This window comes from Eublepharis macularius, chromosome 4 (assembly GCF_028583425.1).
Source record: "Eublepharis macularius isolate TG4126 chromosome 4, MPM_Emac_v1.0, whole genome shotgun sequence".
Classification (NCBI taxonomy): Eukaryota; Metazoa; Chordata; class Lepidosauria; order Squamata; family Eublepharidae; genus Eublepharis; species Eublepharis macularius.
The window spans coordinates 163721858-163742887 of record NC_072793.1 but is presented as its reverse complement, the minus strand read 5'-3'; the positions used below and the strand labels follow the sequence as shown (position 1 = coordinate 163742887).

Genomic DNA, 21030 nt, shown 5'->3' with positions numbered 1-21030 from the left:
AAATTTTGCTCTATACAACTGAGAAAGGGTTCAGGGCCAGAAAAAGAAATAGCAAATTTAGAGCTCCGATTGCTATTGGTTTCTGCAAAAAGACTTTATTTTCCACATGGTTTTTTTTGTGTGTGTGCCTCTCCTGGAGTGTTGTTGTGGAACCAGCTACAGGACATTGTCATTTAATCACTCACTTTCCTTATTCTCAGCCTGCATAAACCTGGTTTAATACAATCTTCTCTGAACAAGTGTAGTCTAAACACATTATTACAGACAGTGTCTGACCAGAAAGGTGTGCATTTTCAAAGAGGGCAGGAGTGGTCAGGTAGATAGATAGGTAGATACATAACTTCAGATATGTTGGGCTTTAAAGGTCAGCACCAGCACCTTGAATTGTCCCCAGAAGCAAATTGGAAGCCAGTTAGATGGACTGACTGCCCTAGCTGCAGCATTCTGTGCCAACTGAAGTTTCCAAATACTTCTCAAGGGTAGACCCACGTACAGTGCATTGCAGTAATCTAAACTAGATGTTACCGGGGCGTGCACTACAGTGGCCGGATCTTTCCTGCCCAGGAAAGATTGCAGCTGACTAACCAGATGAAGCTGGTAAAAGGCACTACTGGCTACCAGCTATAGGCCTGGGTCCAATAGGACCCCCAAACTACAGACCTGGTCCTTCAAGGCGGGGGGTTTACAACTCCATCCAGAATGGGTGGCACCTTAATATCCCAGGTCAGACTTTCTCTTCACCAGTAGCATTTCCATCTTTGGGGGATTAAGCTTCAGTTTATTAGCCAGCACACACTCCCAAACTGCCTGCAGGAACCAGTTTAGGGCTTCTACAGCCTCCCTGGGATCAGCCAGAAATTTGATATAGAGCTGAGTGTCATCTGCATATGGGTGACAATCCAGCAGAAATCTCTGGATGACCCCACCCACTGGGTTCATGTAGATGTTGAAAGTACAGGGGATAAGATGGAACTTTGTGGCATCCCACAGGCTAAGGGGCTGAGCAGCAGTCTTCCAGCATCACCTTCCAAAACCCACCCTTCAGTTAGGATGGAAACCTCCGCAAAACAAACTGCCAGTCCCCAGCCCACAAAGGTGGCCTGGAAGGATACCATGGTTGATGGTACTGAAAGCAGCTGAGAGACCCAGGAGAACCAACAGAATCACACTCTCTCTATACATCTCCCAGAGCTGGTCATCCACTAGGGTGACCAAGGCTGTTTCAGTCCCATGACCAGGCCTAAAACCAGACTGGAAAGGATCTAAGCAATTTGACTCATCCAGGAAAGCTTGAAGTTGTCTAGGCACTACCTGTTCAGTCATCTTGCTCAAGAAAGGGACATTTGAGACTGGTTGATAGTTGTTGAGATCTTCTGGGTCCAGGGTACGCTTCTTTAGGAGAGGATGTACCATAGCCTGTTTCAAGGCTGTGGCTACCCCTTCCTCTTACACAAGGAGGCATTAACCACCTCTCAGACCCAGTCAGCCAGCAACCTTCCCCCAGGCAGATTTATGTAGCCAGGAAGGACAACGGTCATACAAACAGGTAGTAGGCCTCAACTTTGCAAGGATCGTGGCCACATCCTCAGACTGAATTAGGGTTGCTAGCCTCTAGATAGTGACTGGCAATCTCTTGGAATTACAAGTGAACCCCAGGCCGTAGAGATTAGTTCCTCTGGAGAAAATGGCTGCTGCTGAGGGTGAATTCTGGCATGATACCCTGCTGCAGTCCCTCCGTTTCCCAACCCCCACCCTCTCCAGGCTGCACCCCCAAAATCTCCAGGAATTTCCCAGCCTGGAGCTGACAACGCTAGTTAATAAACTGAAAAGCATCCTATTAAGGGGCTTTTAGAAGTCCTCTTTTAGAATCTATGTGTGAGCACATTCGAGCAAAAAGACTCACACACAAAAGAGGCAAATTTGCCTCTGTGGCAGATACTTTCTGAGACTGAACTACAGGTCAGCTCAATCTTGCAGTGAGGCAAGACAGTTCCTTATAACTGTAAACATTTTCTCTTGTTTTCATTTCTCTTACTAAGATTTAGCCTTGAATGTGTTATTTCCCAGAAGTATAACAAAAGTATGACTTCAGTATTGAGGTGTTTATATTACAGTAAGATCTAACTGTTGGGTGGCATGTATCCTGGGAAACGTAATTCTGAAAAACTGTATTAACATTTTTTATCTTTTATTCTGTAAACAATTGGCAATTATTCTGTAAACAATCAGTGCAAAGGGTATATAAGAATCTCTGATGTAACAGGTCTTTACACATATGAGCCAGAGAGAGGCAATATGTGTCTGAGTTTTATAAGCTCACACTTATTTGTAGATCACTGTGTTTGGAGTCTTGAATATATTTGAGTAAATGGTAATAGGGGAACTTATAGTTTGCAATAGAGTACTATTACAAAAATTCCTCTATCATATCCCAAATAACTGTACAAGTTACACCCTAGCACCATCTGACACTGTCACTGCTAATCTAGAGTCCAAGTCGGAAAGGATGCCAGAGACTTTATCTGCAAAGAGCTGAGCAAAACGGTCACAGGCAGTGGGCCACCAAGCAGTCTACTTCCTCCTGCAGGCAAGATCCCACTAGGGTTCTGACCACAAAACAACTCCACTGTCCTACACAGTGCAAACACAATGGTGGAGGAAAAGTGTTGTTTCTTTGCCACCATCACTGCAAAAGCGTACACTTTAAAATTAGCTTTCACTTGATAGATTTGTCCTGAGTCTTCCTCCATTGTCACTCCAGCTGTCTCCCTTGTGTTTTCATCACTCACAGCCCCTTGGTAAACCAAGTGGCTACATGGGCTCTGACCAGGGCTTTTTTTCAGGGAGAATGTGGGGAAACGAAGTTCCGGAACCTCTTGAAAATGGTCACATGGCTGGTGGCCATTTTCAAAGAGGGGAACCCACTGAGTTCCACTACCTCTTTTCCCAGAAAAAAAGCCCTGGCTCTGACACTTGAGGGAGGGTGTCTGGGAATGCTGGTACAAGCTAAACCGACACTCTGGGTGACAAAATGCTGGACTAATGCTGTGGAGACAGTGTGCATAGCGGTAAGAGCTTCAGACTAGATTTTGGGAGACTTGTGTCAAGAGGAACACTTTTTGCTGCTGTATCTGGAGATGATGAGAAAAACATTTCCTTGATATTTTTTTTCCACACACAATCTGTGACTAAACTAAAACCGCCCTGCTTCCTTATTCAGAGGAAAAAGAGAAGATGGGAAGGCACTGTAATAGCATGCAACATTTTTTGACTGGCCTATGCCTTTAACAAAGAGCTCAACATACAGAAACCAACAGGTGGGAAATCGGTTTCTTAGAACCTGGCTAGCGTTTAAAGCCCTCACAGCAGAACCAATAAAAAGGTGACAGCTCTAAGGGGGGTAAAGTGTTTGCTCTTTTTCAGAAACACCAGATGAGATGATAAAGGAACTGTATGGCTTCTGACTGCAGGGGGGAGCGCACGTGGGTAAATGCTTCTCCATGCCAAAAACAAAAACCCCCTTCTCCAAGACCTCCTTCAGAAAATGGTAGAGAAATATTGCAGCTTTAATATACTGGTGTTTTCATTATAGGAATAAGAGAGCATTCCACCTTTTGACCCTTTGCTTGCAATTTGAGGAGGTAAAATCCAGAAGCAGGTTTACTATTGTCCCTGCAGTCTGGGAACAGATACGATGTATGACACAAAGCTGCAAGCTGCTGCATACCTACCTGAGAGTGATCCCCTGAAAATATTAAGATTTGGGGAGGTGGGGGCAAGGTCGGAAGTACTTTGTGGAGTTCTATTAAAATTTCACCTTTGCCAAGGACTTGCTTAGTGGCCTGTGGCAAGATACCTGCTACAGTCATGCACACTTACTTGGAAGTAAGGCCTGTGAAACTCAGTGGGACTTAACTCTGAGTAAAAGATACATAGAACAGAGTTCTGATCTCTAATATGGGGGAAATGGCTCAAGATGGCTGTTGAGTAATCTTGAACTGCCAAAATGTATTCTTATTCGTCTCTACTTTAGGAATCTCTTCAGGAATTTAGTCTCTTTAGGAACCCAAAGCAGCTTACAGAAATCTCTAGATCAAATTAAACAATATAATTTAAATAATCCAAACAGATGAAGAGAAACCATTATGTTGGTCAGGTCCTGCTTTATCAGGCTGGCTTTCATAGGCCTCCAAATAGAGAGTCACAGGCTATGAACCATTTGGATTGTGCCTCAGGGCCTGTGTGTCTGGCCACACTCAACTAGGGTTGTCAATTGGCTATGCTCTAACAGAAGTTGAATGTATGGACATGGGAAGCAGGAGCTTTTCATGGGCATGGAGATAAATAACACCAGCTGGTAAATACCAGCCCATTAAACCTCCTCTTAGGGCCAATTAATACATTACAAAGTCCACGTGGCTGCTACAAGGACTTCAGATCCAATTGTGCTTGGAGTTCTGTACTGAGAACACATTGCCCTGTTGTGTGGAAGCCTGATTCAGATTGGGAATTGTGGTGCATAGAGAGAAGAAAGAACATAAGCCTCCTTCCTGCCTGGACTGTTTTTGTGACCTGAAATGGTTTTGGGGAGCTGTTTGTCCCATTGTGGAAACTTGCATATATTGATAGGAACTGGCAGCAGGGAAAGATCTGGGCCTCTCTGCTCAGATTGCTTAGCCTGCCAGGGTAACAGGTTGGTTGCTGTGTGAAATAGAATAGATGCCCCCCCCCGGGCTTGATCTAGCAAGCTCTTCTTAAGGTCTTATGCTCTTCCGTGTCTGTGTATTGCAGCAGAAGTTTGGGTTGGCTCTTTCAATTGTAAAAGGTTACTGACTGCTGAGCTAGAGTAATGCATATACTTCAGTTTTCAGCTCTTGGACTGACATTTCTTATTGAGGAGCATGTTATTGTTTACAATTTAGTCCTGTCCTTCCTCTCAGAAGTCAGGGTGATTTATGCCTACCATGTTATCCACACAACAACAGCCCTGTGCGGTAGGTTAAGCTGTGAGAGAATGACTGGCCGAGAGTCATCCAGTGAGCTTCATGGCACAGTATTTGAAAATGGGTCTCCCAGATCCCATACTACCTCTGTTACATTTCTAAATAAAACCAACAGTGGTTCAACCTCTTTCCCCTCAGAAAATGGCCGGCAACAATGTTTATGGGATGAAAGGGCTTCTTAGAGATGCTTTGCAGTCAGAGGAGAGCAGTTGCCAGTAATTTATGTGTGAACCATGTGCAGATTTATGCCAGTGCACGAACACTATCATGCAGGGTGTGCCGGTGTATATTTATGACTTCTTGTGAGATGTTTGCTGTTTCCTAATAAAGGACTTGCAACAACCAGTGTTTGCACTGTAGAAAGTTTATAGGCTATTAATCAACATGTGACTTAGCAGCAATGTTAAGCTATGTAGTTTGTTACGTAAATGAGCTTTCCTGTACTGTCTGTTTGTCAGTCTTTTGCTATGAATGCTAATGTCATTTGGCTCTTTTAATTGCAAAAGGTTTGTGACCCCTAGGCTAGAGTAGTACATGTCCTTTGGAGACATGTTAGAGAGCCAGTTTGATTGGCCTGCTGGGCAAGGCTGATCTTGCTTCCCATGGACAAAAAGAAGACACAGCCGAATATGATGAGCTGACCCTGATTGGTGTTACGTGTTGCAACCTTGGTAGTGCAAAGGCATTGTTGATGTTATGCTCATGAAACCAAGGTTAGCAACTGGGTCAGATCTGGCTGCCTATGGAATGTCATCTGGCCACCTCAACTGATGACCTAGGTACATGGTTGGTGTCACATTGGCTGGAGTCTGCAGACTTGCCAGTAAGTCCCCTGGATGGAGCTGTGGTCCTGTGGTCAACTAGTTTACTGTCTGCAGTAGGAATAGAATCACATTCTCTCCCTGGCTTGTACACTGCGAACCTTCATCGTATAATTTTCCTGTCTTTCTTGTCTCTCCCTGAAGCTTGTTGATCCTTTACAGCTCCTTGAACATTCACCTTTTTTTTGACATTAAACCACTTAACAGGCCCTTAACTAGCTTCTGAGTGTTTCCCCAGCAAACACAGGGCATGTGCCAAGTCAGCCACTGCTGGTAACACAACCCATCCCTGGGAGTTAACTTTGAACTGGAGAATCAGGACTTGCTGGCAGGGGAGTGGACTGCAAAGCTCTCTGGGTTTAGCCTCTGAATGTATTTGTAGTGGCATCTCTGAGGCTGTTGAAATATGTGAAAAATAAAGTGTGTGCTTGCAAATAACTACAGCTGTCAGGCATGGTTATTGGAGGGGAAATAAGGTTCTCATCCTAAAAGCGCTTACTAGAATGTAAGCCCCACTCAGTTCAGTAGGATCTACTTCTGTAAAACATGTTCAAGCTGGCACAAGTTCCACTGAGTTTGCAATCCTATGCGCACTTACATGGAAATACTATTGAACTCAATGGTATTTACTTCTGAGCCGCCCTGCTTAGGATGAGTTGTTGGACTTCTAAATTAATTTATGCAGGATTGCTGCATGGGTAAGTGCTTATTTTTTAAAATTGTTTAGTTGTTCTAAAATACATAAGCAAGGTTCAAGTCCAATAACACCTTAAAGAACAAGAGTCCCCAGGGTATAAGCTTTTGAGAGTCAAGCTGTTTTTTCTGTTTGAAGATGAAACTTCAAAAGGTTACAAGGTGAGAATGCTGAAATCAAGTTCATCACAAATTCAGAACAGACTCCCCCACCCCACCCCTAATAGAGACATAAGATTCTTCTCTCAATACACATGCTAATTTTCTACTCCTCTCTTGCTTTAATTAAGTTAATTATTTTTCACCTTGTACCTTCTCATCTTATTTTACTTCTTTGCAACACCCCTCCGGCCTTCTGACTGGGATATAAAGACTCAGAGGAAACGTGACTCCCCAAAGCTTATATCCTGGAAAGTCTTTTTGGTTTTTTAATCAAAGAGAGTCCAGTAGCACCTACCATCGTGGCTACCCGCCTGAAATGAAGCTATAAAAATATATAATTATGTTTTTATTCCTGCTCTTATTTCACAAAGATTAGGACGGTGGGTAAGCTGCACAGAAAAGCAATCCGGAACAGACCTACTCAGAAGTAAATTCCACTATATTCAGTGGGCCTTACTCTTAGGAAAGTATTGCAGGTCTCGAGGGAACGTTCTAGTAAGATGGAAAGACTGGTCCCAACTAACTAGGGCGCATCCCTCCTATGCCTTCCTCGGGCAGGCGCTTGTTATAATGCGCAGAAGATAAATGAGGTGGGGGCGGGAATGGAACGTTGCTCCGTTTGGTTGCCAGGGACGCCTGCGCGGTTGCCGGGGGTGGGAGAAGCATTCCCGGATCTGACGCGCGCGCCCTAGCACGAGAGGGGGAAATAAACAACCAGAGAGAGACGCGCAGAAAGAGATCAGCTGGCGGATGGGGGCAGGGACGCGGTTGGTGCATTGATCCAGGCAAGAACCTTAAAAGGCTGGGTGGGGGAGATAACCAGGAACATGCTGCTAGTTTAATGGCATGGAAAAGAAACCACCTAGGTTACCCATTGAATGCGTGGACTGTGAGAAAACTGGATTTAGCAGAAGCAAGTGATGAATTGCACCATAGTTTTACTGGGGGTGGGGAAGTGGAGGAGAGGGTAGGTAACAGGATGAATGTGGGTCTGTTGGACTTTTTAAGCACAATGAACATTTGGGTTGAGGAAGAGGCTCTAGAACTGTAGGCTAGGCAAGGAAGGAGTTTCTTGGTTCAAAAAACCAAAACTCTATGGGATTATCAGTTCCAGATGGCTCTTGTGCCTTTAAGAGACGCATAGAAGGGCGACTTTTCGCCAGACTAAAACAAGAGCCCGGCGGCATTTTAGAGTCTTAACATTTATGGTAGCGTAAATGTTGTTGGTCTCTAAGGTGCTACTGGATTCTTGCTTTCTGAGGTGGGCTTACCCATCTGGAATTTCCCCCAGATGTTGTGCCTTTTCCTGTCCAGGGCAAAACAGCAGTGATGGAAGAAGCCGCACTTTGTGGGATTGTTCCCTCCGTGCGAGTCTTAAAGGTATAGGCGCCTTAGTACGTCGATCTGCGAGGCTTACACTTGGTGTTTGTTACAGGATAGTTTTGCAATGAATGGGGAATATCTCGGGTGGCTGGTGGGTGGGTGAGCTTCTACCCCCTCCCCCAAACCTGGCTGGTCGTTCTCAAGGCGTCAGTTGCAAATGGGGTGATTTGGGTGATAATGGGAAAAGTGTATCACCCCCCTTCCCCCAGCCTAGTCTCAATGGCCAATGTAATTGTGCCTTTAACATTTATTCTGCAATAGTCTAAGTTGACACAAGATTCCTGATTCATTTTTTTGCGCCTTTGATGTGCAGAAGTCGGCAGGAGAAACTTTCCCACAACAAGGAAGTGTCAATGAGGTAACCTGCTATTGATAATAAGATCATAATAATATTTGCTTTATATACTGCCCTTCGGGACAACTTAACGCCACTCAGAGCGGTTTACAAAGTGTGCTAATATTGCACTTCAAGATGCTGAGAAAGGCAAAAGAACTGACCTGAACCTTCCCCCGCCCCTTTAATAATATGGTAACTGTGCTCCTTTCTAGGAGTTGTTAAGACAGTTTTATAGGCAAATGACTCTCCCTTTTAACAACCGTGTTGCGGCCCATGATGAATTTGCACACAGCATTTGTTGATTTAATGGGATTTTTTAAAAAAATGCTAGTTTACAGTTTTGAAATGTGATTGATTAACAGGAGGAAGCACTACCTGATAGCTATTTAGGTTGGCTTTGAGCCCCAACTTGCCCTGAGAACACAAACGTTTCCCAGCGGTGTTTTGTGTGAAACGGAACGTCTACCATGGTTTCTCCTTGGGGATTTCAGTTCCTTGATTCCAATCTGCTGTGCTATTTACATGCTACGGTTAATCATTAAAAGCATTCTCCTTTTCTTTCCGTCTGTTCAGAATGTTGAGTGAACTTTTCTGCACTTCCCTAGGAAGAAGACCGTACAGAGGAAATGTATGCTCTTGCAGGGAATCTCTGACACAAAGGAACAAAACGGTTCCTTTTGATGTTAATGCCTATCAATGAGTTCATCAGTTAGGTGGGGAGGAGGTCATTGTCCTTCCTCAGATAGTTTAATTCCATCAACACCCCCCCCCCATATATAGCTTACTCTAACTGGTCTTTTCATCTACCTGTTACAGAGGTCATTGATGGGGACAAGGGAACCTCTGGGTTTGCTACTAACAGTTCAATCCTGAAAGGAAGAACAAGGTTCAAGTACCATAGCACCTTAAAGCCCAGCACAATTTCTAGGGCATAAGCTTTTTGACAGTAATTGAATTGCTCTCCCTGCCATAAACTTTTTCTGGCCTGTAAAAGTTTCCGTAGGTAAGGGGTCCTTCGGATTTGAAAAATTAGGGCTTCCTCCGTGCGAAAAAGGTTGGGAAACGCTGCTCTAAGAGAGCCACTGCCGGTCTTTGTAGAAAGCGTAAACTCTGATAGACTAATGAATCGGTATAAGGTGGCATCAAGTGTTCATAATCTTAAACTATAATAAAATGTAAAAAAAATAGTGTAGGTGGTACATTATTTCAGAAGTAAATAGAGCTTTCATGAATGCGGAACCCCCCATGTAAATAAATATCAGTAGGTTTGGGGGAAGGGAACTATTAAAAACTGAAGCAAAAATGTAGGTCTTCAGGGTTGCTTAAGTTTAATGAGTGGTCTAGACTGTTTTACTAGAAGGAAAAATGTGCAGGCTGCATTTTGCCAGAATCCTGTTCTCGCCTTCAGTGTTCTGGCCGATGCGTTCAGAAACATTAGGATGATTCACAAGTGCTTGAAGCTTTATTTTGAAATTTCCTTTTGAATAGTGAAGCAACCTTCTGCATGTTATTACATGTATTTAGCATTTGTATGGGTTTCCTGTTCTCCATCCCAGCGTACTACAAAAACACAGGCAAAATCTCTGGCAAAATTTCAGTTCTCCTTCCACTGAGGTTAAAATTCTGCATCCAGTTGGTACAAATTGTGTGCCACAAAAAAGATGGATCCTGTAACATTATACAAACGTAATACTTTTAAAAATACATTTAATTAATTAACTTGAAGAATAATTGATAATACATTTAATAATTTATTGTAGTTTGCATAATAACGTTTGGGTTTTGCTATTCATTGGTCATAGATGCAGAGGAGTTAGCCGTGTTAGTCTGTGGTAGCAAAATCAAAAAGAGTCCAGTAGCACCTTTAAGACTAACCAATTTTATTGTAGCATAAGCTTTCGAGAATCACAGTTCTCTTCGTCAGATGCCTGATACAGAGACTGGTCAAATACAGAAGGGGAGGAGAGAGAAGAGGCAATTAGGGGGAGGAAGGGGGAGGGAGCAATCAAAACATTCCTTTGCTAGTATATGTAAACATCTCCTTTTAGTGTGTGTATCAGTTGGCTTCAAAGGAGTTTGCCCTGTTAGTTTGTAGCAGCCAAACAGCTAGACCAGGGGTCCTCAAACTTTTTAAACAGGGGGCCAGTTCACTGTCCCTCAGATCGTTGGAGGGCTGGACTAAAAAAAAACTATGAACAAATTCCTATGCACGCTGCACATATCTTATTTTGAAGTAAAAAAAAAAAACAGGAACAAATACAATATTTAAAATGAAGAACAAGTAAAGTTAAATCAACAAACTTACCAGGATTTCAATGGGAACTATGGGCCTGCTTTTGGCTAATGAGATGGTCAACCAACTTTAAAAAAAAAGGCTCTCCTAACTTCAAAAAAAGGCTCTCCTAACTTCAAAAAAAGGTGCCCCCTATCTGCAAAAAAAAAAGACCTCCTAACTTCAGAAAAAAAGGCCCCCCTTAACCGCAAAAAAAAGATCACACCCGAGACTGAGAGGAGGAGTTGAGAGACAGAGAAAAGGAGGGGAGTCGGAGAGTGCGGCGCACATTCCACACATGCGCACTGTGGGCCCGGGACGAGTCGGCTGCTAAGCAGGACAGGCAGTGGCGGCAAAAACACCCGGCGGGCCGGATAGATGTCCTCGGCGGGCCGCATGTGGCCCGTGGGCCGTAGTTTGAGGACCCCTGAGCTAGACCATCCAATTCCAATGCAGTATGAGTCTTCGACAACCACAGCTCTCCCTGCCAGATGCATCTGACAAAGAGATCTGAGGTTCCCGAAAGCCCACGCCAGGTGCCACGGAGCTCCCCCAGACCCCACCTCTGTAAAGGAAATCTGTTACCTGTGGTAATGTGATAACCATTCATAGTCCCTATTCAGTCCCAGCTTGACAGTCAAATTTGCATATGAATTCCAGTTCAGCAGCCTCCCGTTGGATTTTGTTTTTGAAAGGTTTCTGTTGAACTACGGTGACCTTTAAGTCTTTGATGGAATGTCCTGGTAGATTGAAGTGTTCTCCCACTGGTTTCTGGACATTTCCATTTCTAATGTCAGATTTGTGTCCATTTATTCTTTTGCGTAGAGGTTGGCTGGTTTGTCCAATGTACAGAGCAGAAGGACATTGTTGGCACATGAGGGCATTAGCTGTGGCAAGAAGCTATACAGGATCCTGAAGCACTATCCCTAATTACGAGCAATGTTATTCTGCTATTCCTTCAGCTTCTGACGTATCAACTGGTATCCCCATGTGCTTTCAAGTGCATTTTTGCAGCTATAGGGTCTAGAAACTTGTTATTTTTAAGTTAAAAACTTAATTCAAGAGCCAGTGCAACACTGCACCTTATTTCCTTGCAAAACTCTATTTCAAGAGGATTTAAAAAAAAATTAAGTAATTTCTCTACGCTGCTGTCTTCACAGAAATAAGCGGCAAAAAAGTATTTTTGTTGATGGAAAATAATGGAATACTACTTCTGTCATAGGTTATATTATTAATGTTTGGAGTACTGCACATGCTGTCATTGCATGAATTTCAGGCACTTATTGGGTGATGTCTGGGATGTTACATCACCCATTGTGTGCTCTTCCTACCCTATTCTATCTTCACACTATTTTAAGAAACTAAATTAAAATTTTATTTTTCTGACTCTTTGTAGACTTGAAGTGACTGCTCTGGGAGTGATCACAAATAAAGAAGTGGGCAGAATAAAACTGAAAGCAATCCTCCATAATAGTTCTTTTTTGACTTCTTGGTTGTGTGCTCCTCAGGTTTGCTGCAAAATTTTGTTAATTGTATTGTCGAAGGCTTTCACGGCCGGAGAACGATGGTTGTTGTGGGTTTTCCGGGCTGTATTGCCGTGGTCTTGGCGCCAAGACCACGGCAATACAGCCCGGAAAACCCACAACAACCATTTTGTTAATTCTTGGTTAGGAATGTTTTAGGTGGGTAGCTGTGTTGGTCTGCAGTAGAACAGCTGGATCTGAGTCCAGTGGGACCTGGACTCAGACCATCTGGACTAGAGACCAACTAGATTTTTAGGGTATAAATGTTAAGAGTCAGAATCAGAACTTCTAAGAGTCAGAGCTCCCTTCTTGTGGTCTCTAAGGTGCCAGTGGACACACATCCCTTGTTAGGAACATCAGCTTTCTACCTTGGTGCAGGTCAAAGCAGGGTTAGGTAACTTAACTGAGAGAGCCGTCACTGTTTCATCCCTTCTGACATTCCCCAGATCTTCTCTCCTTGTGTTCTCCCAGTGTCCTTTTCTCTGGGTCGGTGTAATCCTCTCATATTTCACTAGTGCTGAGGAAAATGATTATTTTGCCTTCATTTATCTGAAATGTTTTTACCCTGCCTTTCCACAGGGCAGCATAATAACATTCATGCTGTCCAATACCAAACCACAATAGAAACGGCAATATGATCCATGGCAGAAAAATCTATATTAAAAGATCAAGAATTGAACCATTTTAAAGCTCCAGTTTAAAACAGAAATTTTAAAGCAGCAGTGGATGGCACAGCCTTAGTGAACCACCAAAAGCTGAGAAGTTGCCTAGTGCCTAAATAAATTGAAATATAAATAAATATAAAATAAATGGTAGCAGAGAATGGAGTCAAGTACACAGGGTTATGGAACTTCGTAAATAGGGAATGAAGTCCAAAGAAACCTTCAAATATGAGGGGTTGCCAGCAGTCCTTTGCTGCTTAGCTAGGCAGGCTCATACCAAAATTGGAAGCGGCATGAGATCACTTCCTGTCAGCCATTTCCTGGCCAATCAGATGTTGTAGCACTGAGCTACAGCCCCTCAATGACTTTGAAAGGGCACATTTTGGAAGGATAGATCCATCAATGGTTAACCATGATGGCTAAATTGAATTCTCTTGTTTTTTTTTATAGTATATACCCAAAATTGCTCTTCAGGGTTATCTGGTTGGTCACTTAGGAAATTGGATGCTAGACCCTTGGTCTATTCCAGCAGGGCTTTTTATATGCTTACCTTTCTCCTGACTCACCTTCAGGTGCAAACAATGTGCCTTTCCAACTGTGGGATGCGTGTTTACTAAATACATGGTTTTCTAAGCCATGAAAGGATGCAGTTAGAGGGTTTAGCCCTTCCTCCCCTCCAGAGCTGAAAGGTAAGATAATGTTGCATTATAACCTGGCTCCCAGACTATAGATCAAAAAACCTGCAGTGAGGCCACATACAGACAGGGGACATAATCTGTACCCCAAAACATTTTAATAATCCCACATGAAGAATGCCAACTGATAGTCTATTGAAATTATGGGTGGTATTCTGGGGTTACCTAACATTCTGGGGTAGGGATCCGTGCTGGAGGAATGGAATTTCCCTCCCCTGTGTGTCTCAGAGATCCCCACTTGTACACTTCTGTTTAATTACATACTCAAAATAATCTTGCTTGCAGAGTTTTGCATATTGTAAGTTCTTGATCAGTGGCAAATCTCTTTTGAATTGCTTAAGATGAGCAGTAGATAACAAAATGTAGAACACCTGGAATTGTTTGATAAGCTTTGTCTGGGGTTAACTCATGTAAATATGTTACAAGATACATCTGTTTCTAAAAGATTTTTTACCTCCCCCCCCAAAAAACTACTTCATAGACACACTACTACAAAAAAACCCCATTTTTTATTTATTACATTTCTAGACCACCCTCCCCGTCGGACAGGCTCAGGGCGGTGTAACAACATACAATTTATAACATGCAGTTTAAAACAATAAAAACATTATAAATAAACATTTAAAAACATTATTCCATGTGCAATAAAATTTCTCAAAAGGCTGGTATAAATATTAAAATTCAGCATTTTAGGTGCAGGGCTTGGCTCTTACGTAATGACCTGCGTCACACTTTATGAGCTCCTGCATGGGTGGTGGACGGTCTTCAGTGGTTTGGCCGGCAAGAGGACAGCCTAGCCCCCACCAAGTGCCTGGTGGAACATCTCCATCTTGCAGGCCCGGCAGAAAGATAACAAATCCCGCTGGGCCCTAGTCTCCTCAGACAGAGAGTTCCACCAGGTCGGAGCCAGGACCGAAAAGGCCCTGGCTCTGGTAGATGCCAGACGGACCTCCCTGGGCCCAGGGACCATCAGCAACTGCTTATTAGCTGATCGAAACAACCTCTGGGGAACATATGGGGAGATTCCATAATGGTATTCCAGTCCTGCTGGCGTTATTATACAATCATCCCATGGCACCAGCTCACTGGACAGGCTTGTCTAGGATATGACTGTACTGTTGCCCATACTTGTGGGCCCCTTCACTGCATTCTGTGGCTGCAGCTAAAGATCAGCACGAGAACCACTTGCCTAGCAAACAGAAAGCAAGCAGTTGTTCTTAGCAAGGAAGTGGGGAGGAAGCTTGATTGAGCAAGCCTAGATGTGGAATATCTGGAAGGAGGTTTTCGTGGTTTGGGAGGATCTTGGGCATTTTTACCACACAACAGAGAGCTTCCCACAGAAGCTGTTGCGAGGATGGGTGACTCCCCTTTGGCGTGGTCTCTGAGATGACTTGACAGTTTGTTTCTAGCTCATTAGCCAAGAACGTTTATACTTTAATCAATCTCTCTCCCTTCTTTGACAGATGTACCCTTTTTAGATAGGCTTTTGTCAGGTCTTCAGAAACACTTATGATTCAGTGTGACTGGTTCATTGTTAATGAATAGTCCGCATTCTCCTAGTGAACATGTTGTTTTGTGTCCTGCCTGTTTTTTCCCCTGTGTACCTTGGCTGAGTCAGGTGTCATAATTTAGTGCAGAGGAATGGACTTGAAGCACATTTAAATTCCAGTGAGGCTTTTGCCCTGCCTTAGCCTCTTTAAAGTACCACTGTTGGGGGAGCATCCATGTGACATCCTCTGTCCATTCTATTTCTGCGTTTTCCTTTGCTTCCCTGGACTCTTTTTAAAGTCTGGTTTTGGTACAATCTTTTTGGAAAGGTTGCAGTCAAAGAGCCTTTGGATGCTGTACAGGTAGGAAGATGTTCATTTTTGCGGGTTCCACCTGCTTCGGCCCAGTTTTTCTTGCCTGGCCCTGTGACTGCCATACCTATCACACCAGAGGGATTTTTCAGGGTGACTTAAAGAATTGGAATTGCTAGATCACTATAGCAATATAAAGATCTGTTGACAAGATCTTTTAGTTCCCAGCTTTCATTTTAAAAAGTTCGTTTCCAGCTCTTTTTGTTGCAGAGTTATAAGGGATGGAAAGATGCAGGCTGCACATTTCCCTTTATAACTCCCCAATAAAAAGGGCTAGAGGGCTTACTTTTTAAAAATGAAAGCTGGAATCTAGTAGTTTGTAGCAATAGCAGAATGAACTAGTAATTCCTGATTTTTTTTAATCCCTAAGGTAGCAGGGGAAGAGATGATCGTGGTGGGGAGAAAGTGCAGGGGAAAGAGCTGTGTGGGTGCCCTGTTGCCACTACAAATGTCTCTGCATCCACAGCGGCAATGTAGGCTACCCAGAGAATTGCCTCCTTATTGAAGCAGCCAGAGAGAATTGAGAGAGGAGGTGATACAAATGTGTCTGAGCCAGTTTGGTGTAGTGGTTAAGAGCACGGGACTCTAATCTGGAGAGCCGGGTTTGATTCCCCACTCCTCCACAAAGCCAGCTGGGTGACCTTGGGCGAGTCACAGTTCTCTTGAGCTCTCTTAGCCCCACCCACCTCACAGGGTGATTGTTGTGGGGTAATAATAGTAACACTTTGTAAACCGCTCTGAGTGGGCATTAAGTTGTCCTGAAGGGCGGTATATAAATCGAATGTTGTTGTTGTTGTTGTTGTTGTTGTTGTTGTTATTATTATTATTATTATTATTATTATTATTATTATTATTATTATATTGGGTGACACATGGAGAAGGAACCTGACTGACCTTTGGGTGCACCTGCTGAAATTTTGATCTTTCCCCTGTAACTTCTGCCAATTTCGACCTTTGTCATGATGCTTTAAAGCATGACAGAAATGTGAACTCGGTTGTATTCACTGGGAATCAAAACTTGGCAGCAGAAACTCAGACCTTATGCCTGATGTCTCATGAAATGCAAAATGTCCAGCTGTTACCTATTTTAAGTAGCAGAGCAATCTCCCCGCCCCCCCTTACTCTGTGAATGGTGTGTGCTGCATATTTATCGGAACTTGCTTGCTAATTGTGCTTGTTTGGCTGACGCAGTTGTGTCTGCCTGACGTGCTGGTATGAAATCTGTGAACGGCAGCCCTTTCCAGGTGTGACATCCATGCCCGCCAACCGGGTGTAGATTCTCCTAGTACATGAGGTTCACCATGTTTGAACAGGGGAAACGTGAATATTTTGCTTGTACGTACTGCTTTGGAACATGCAAACCAACTGCTGGATTTCCCAGGGTTTTGGTTTGCATAAAACAAAGCAGCATACATATGCAAAATAAATGCGTTCTCCTTGTTCGACAACAACATGGTGACTGGGCATATTGGGAGCAGGTGGCATATCCTTCGAATGTGTGTGGTTGCAAGGCTCCCAATACATGTGGATGTAACATCTGAAAAGGGCTTTTATGACTACAAGATCCCCAAGAATTTTTTTTTACTGAGAAGAGGCAGGAGCATTGTGCTTTCAAAATACTTGTTCTTAACTCTTAGAACAAATTTAATGTGTACACCAATTGTCCATTTTTAATTTTACGGTTGTGTGCAGTCTTCATTTCAACTCACCAATTCCTTTTCTTATTTACATCCAACCAAGATGGTGTTATGTGAGGGTTGTCCCATTTTGAAACCCTGTGAAGCAGGCAAGGTTGAGACATAGTGATTGGTTGTGGTGAGTGACTTTTATTGCTGAGTGGGGATTTGTACCCACATCTTCCTGGTCTGCCTCGGACACTGGATCCTCTGTTTGGACATTCTGGATCCATTTCAATACAGCTTCAGGCTGGGATTCAGAACAGAAAGTACATTGGTCACCTTGGTTGATGTCCTCTACTGAGAACTACACAGAGGGAGTGTGACGTGGCTAGTTCTGCTGGATCTCTCAGCAGCCTTTGAGATCATTGACCACGGTATCCTTCATTGACCACGGTATCCTTCATTGACCACGGTATCCTTCATTGACCATGGTATCCTTCTGAGTTGCCTCTCGAACCTGGGAGTCAGGGGCACCATGTTGTGGTGGTTCGAGTCCTATCTGGGTGATTGGGCTCAGAAGGTGGTACTAGGGGCCTCCTGCTCTACTCCCTGGTCATTGACCTACGGAGTCCCATAGGGCTCAATTTTATCCCCCATGTTATTTAATATTTACATGAAGCCACCGGGAAAGATCATCAGGAGGTTTGGGCTGTGGTGTCACCAACATGCGGATGATACCCAGCTCTGTCTTCCTTTCCATCTAATTCCAAGGATGCTGTTAATGTTCTGAACCAGTGTTTGGAGTCAGTAATGGGCTGGATGAGGATTAACAGACTGTTTGTTGGCCATCTAAATCTTTGATTCAGGCTTCTTGGTCTGGTTGAGCACAAACTGAAACTTAATCCTGACAAGACAGAGATTCTCTGGATGAGTAGAAAGGCTGACCAGTGATATGAGATCTCCTGTGTCTTAGAGGAGGTTACCTTCCCCTTGAAAAGTCAGGTTCGCTGCTTAGGAGTACTGCTTGACACAGTGGTCATCTTAGAAAGCCACATGGCTGTAGTTGCTTGAAACGCATTTGTTCAGCTTTGGCTGGTGCTTCAGGAGTGTCCGTTCCTGGTTCCGTCAGATCTAGCCAAATCGATCTATGCCTTAGTTACATCTTGGCTGGACTATTGCAATGCAGTCTACTTTGGGCCACCCTTGAAGAGTGGTCAGAAACTGCATCTAGTGCAGAATGCCATGGCTAGACTGCTGGTTAGGGTCAGCTACTGGAACGTGTGGCCCTGATATTACAGCAGCTATGCTCATTACCAATTTGAGCACAAATTGAGGTGCTGGTTCTATCTTTTAAAGCCTCACATCGCTTGGGAACAGGATATCTTAAGGACTATCTTCTCCCCTATGTTCCTGCCCAAGAGCTAAGATCACAGCAGAAGGCCTTCCTGACTTTCCCAAAGAAGCTTGGTTGGTGGGTACACAAGAGAGGCCTTCTTAGTTGCCGCTCCATGACTGTGGAACGATCTTCCCAGGGAGGTGTGCCTTGCCCACCCCCCCATTCTATAGCTTCAGGACACAGCTGAAGACTGTTACATTTAGAACAGCTTTTAAATGTATTTTAACTGGGTTTTATGTCTTTTGATATTTTACATTGTAAGCTGACTTGAGCACCTTTGGAGGAAAGGCAGCTAATAAATATTTTAAATAAAATACCATGCTGGCTCCTGCTTTATAACAACTGCAGTTAAGTGTTGATTATGCAGGCTTAGTGCAATGATGCTACCTATTTTTATCACTGTAAAAAATTTCAGACCCTAGCAAACAATTGTGTGAAACTAACACATAATGGGCAGTTTGGCATAATGGATTTGCTGTTGCTATGTTTGGATGGGCTTTGTATCTGAGGGGGATTTTCTGGGAGGCGTTAGAACCCCATTCTGAAGTGTTATATCAATAATGGATACAAGATGCGGGAGTTTCTTGCTGTGTAGCTTGTCCCCCTGGCTTGTCATAGCACTTCTCTGAGAAGTCTAATGAAAATTTGGGACCCTGCCCTGAGGGAAAAGCAAGCAAAGGGCACAGGACAAATATGGGCAAACATTCAGTTGAAATGAAGTATGTCCATACTCTTCCTTGAAATGGGTCCAACTACTTTGGTTTGGTATCTGAATTGACGAAGCATGGTTTACCATTGACAGGCAAACTGAAATAGGGAAAGATGATCTGAACCTGGTTTGACCTGGTTTGGTCACCACAGTTTGCGTTAACCAAGTTTGGCACCGGATTGAAGTACTGAAGCTGTGGTGGGGGCTGTACACAGTGATGGGTTTGTGACATTAATTAACGTAACTAGTTTTATTTTAATGTAATACTCCTTATTTCTGATTGTAAGCCACTTGAATTACAAGAGGAGGGGGTGTAACTCTTACAAATAAATAGGCCTCTGAAGCTGAGAGGAAAACAGGAGCAGACAGAGCAGTTTAAACCAATGGTTCACCTATGGTACATTTGGAAGCTCTAGCAGCTGTTGTTTGTATTCTAAATTACAGCTGATGCAAACTGTGGTTTAGCATGATGTCTGAACTAAGCCATTGTTTATTACAATAAATATGTAGAACTCGGGACAGGTCTATAGTCATTCCTTCTGACAGGCAACTGCATCTAAACCTGAAGGCAGCTGCTGTACTTGCCTAGCTGTGGCTCCTCTCTTTAGTGCACAGGCAGAGCAAATACCATCCTATTTTATGCTGTTTACCACACGATTGTTTGGTGGAGAGTTCCATAGAGCAATTACAAGTTTGAAGATGTGGGAAAGATTACCGTTTCTGTACTTTAAACCTGCGACATGACCATTTCACCTGGTAACCTCTAGTTCTGCTAGTATGTGAGAAGGCTAACAATTTTGGCTGTCTGGTCAGCATGAGACATTTAATAGATCTCTATCATTTTAATTGTAGGCAATTTTTCATAGGTTTTGCATTCCTGTAGGGGTATAACTTTTGTGCTTGCAGTTTTATTTGTTTTTTTTTAAAAAAATGTACCTTCACTGGAGGTTGAATTACTGAAGTTGCCACAATCATGTTCAGCCTGCTGTCAGTGAAAACTAATTTCTTTTTAAAAATTGTTTGCTTGCTTTAAAAAGCTCTGTGCTCCAGGGATTCTGGGCTGTAAATGAGTGGCTGGCCAGAATCTGATATCTGTCAAGATGAAGTGTGATGTGTTTCCCTCCATTCATATGATAGTCATTGGTTCATCAAGTAGGTAGGTAAAAGGTAAAGGTGCAAGCACGAAGTCATTACTGACCCATGGGAAGACGTCGCATCACGACATTTTCTTGGCAGACTTTTTACTGGGGGGTTTGCCATTGCCTTCCCCAGTCATCTACATCAAGTAGGTATCTAAATAAAAATCGGTGCATGTAGGTCTTGAATATTTTTTTAGTGCAAACAAGTATATTATACAGATAAACAAACAATCCTCTCCTAGTTTAGGTATTTATCATACATTATTCATTGACTATTTCCTTTTTTATCTTCAGAGATGCAACTTAGTTTTTAGGGGTTTGGAAGGGGGGAATTTTCCTCGCATCAACTCTCAGAAGGGTTAGGGTCTTCCTTTTCACTACAGCGAGTTTAATTTTCCCAGATCAGAGTGATTTTGATGATGGGTTTGAATGGATCTGCCAGAAGTTTAGTATGTGTCAAAGGGTTAGGAAGGTTTTCTATACCTCCTCTTGCCTAGGGAGCGGGGAAGGAAATATATTAAAAGCTAGAGGTAGGAAGTTGTGCAGAATCTTAGCCAGAAATTTGGGCTGGAAGTGACCTATGTGAGACAGCAAAGGGTAGACACTTAAAAAAAAGGAAGAAGAAACCCCAGGATCTATTGTGCTCCACCTCTCGTAATATTAGAACCAGAAGTCATCACAGGAACTGAGGAGTGGGAGATTCAGGACAGAGAAAAGGAAGTACTTCTTCACACAGTGCATACTTAAATTGAGTTAA

At 43.3% G+C, this 21030-nt stretch overlaps 1 protein-coding gene across 1 annotated transcript in view; it reads left to right on the top strand.

The window, feature by feature from the left end:
- Positions 1 to 7394: 7394 nt before the first annotated feature.
- PPT2 (palmitoyl-protein thioesterase 2) overlaps positions 7395 to 21030 on the top strand; it is a 53717-nt gene continuing 40081 nt past the window's right edge. The window contains exon 1 of the mRNA XM_054975253.1: positions 7395 to 7464. The gene's annotated coding sequence lies outside the window, so the exon portion shown is untranslated. The remainder of the gene's footprint in view (positions 7465 to 21030) is intronic.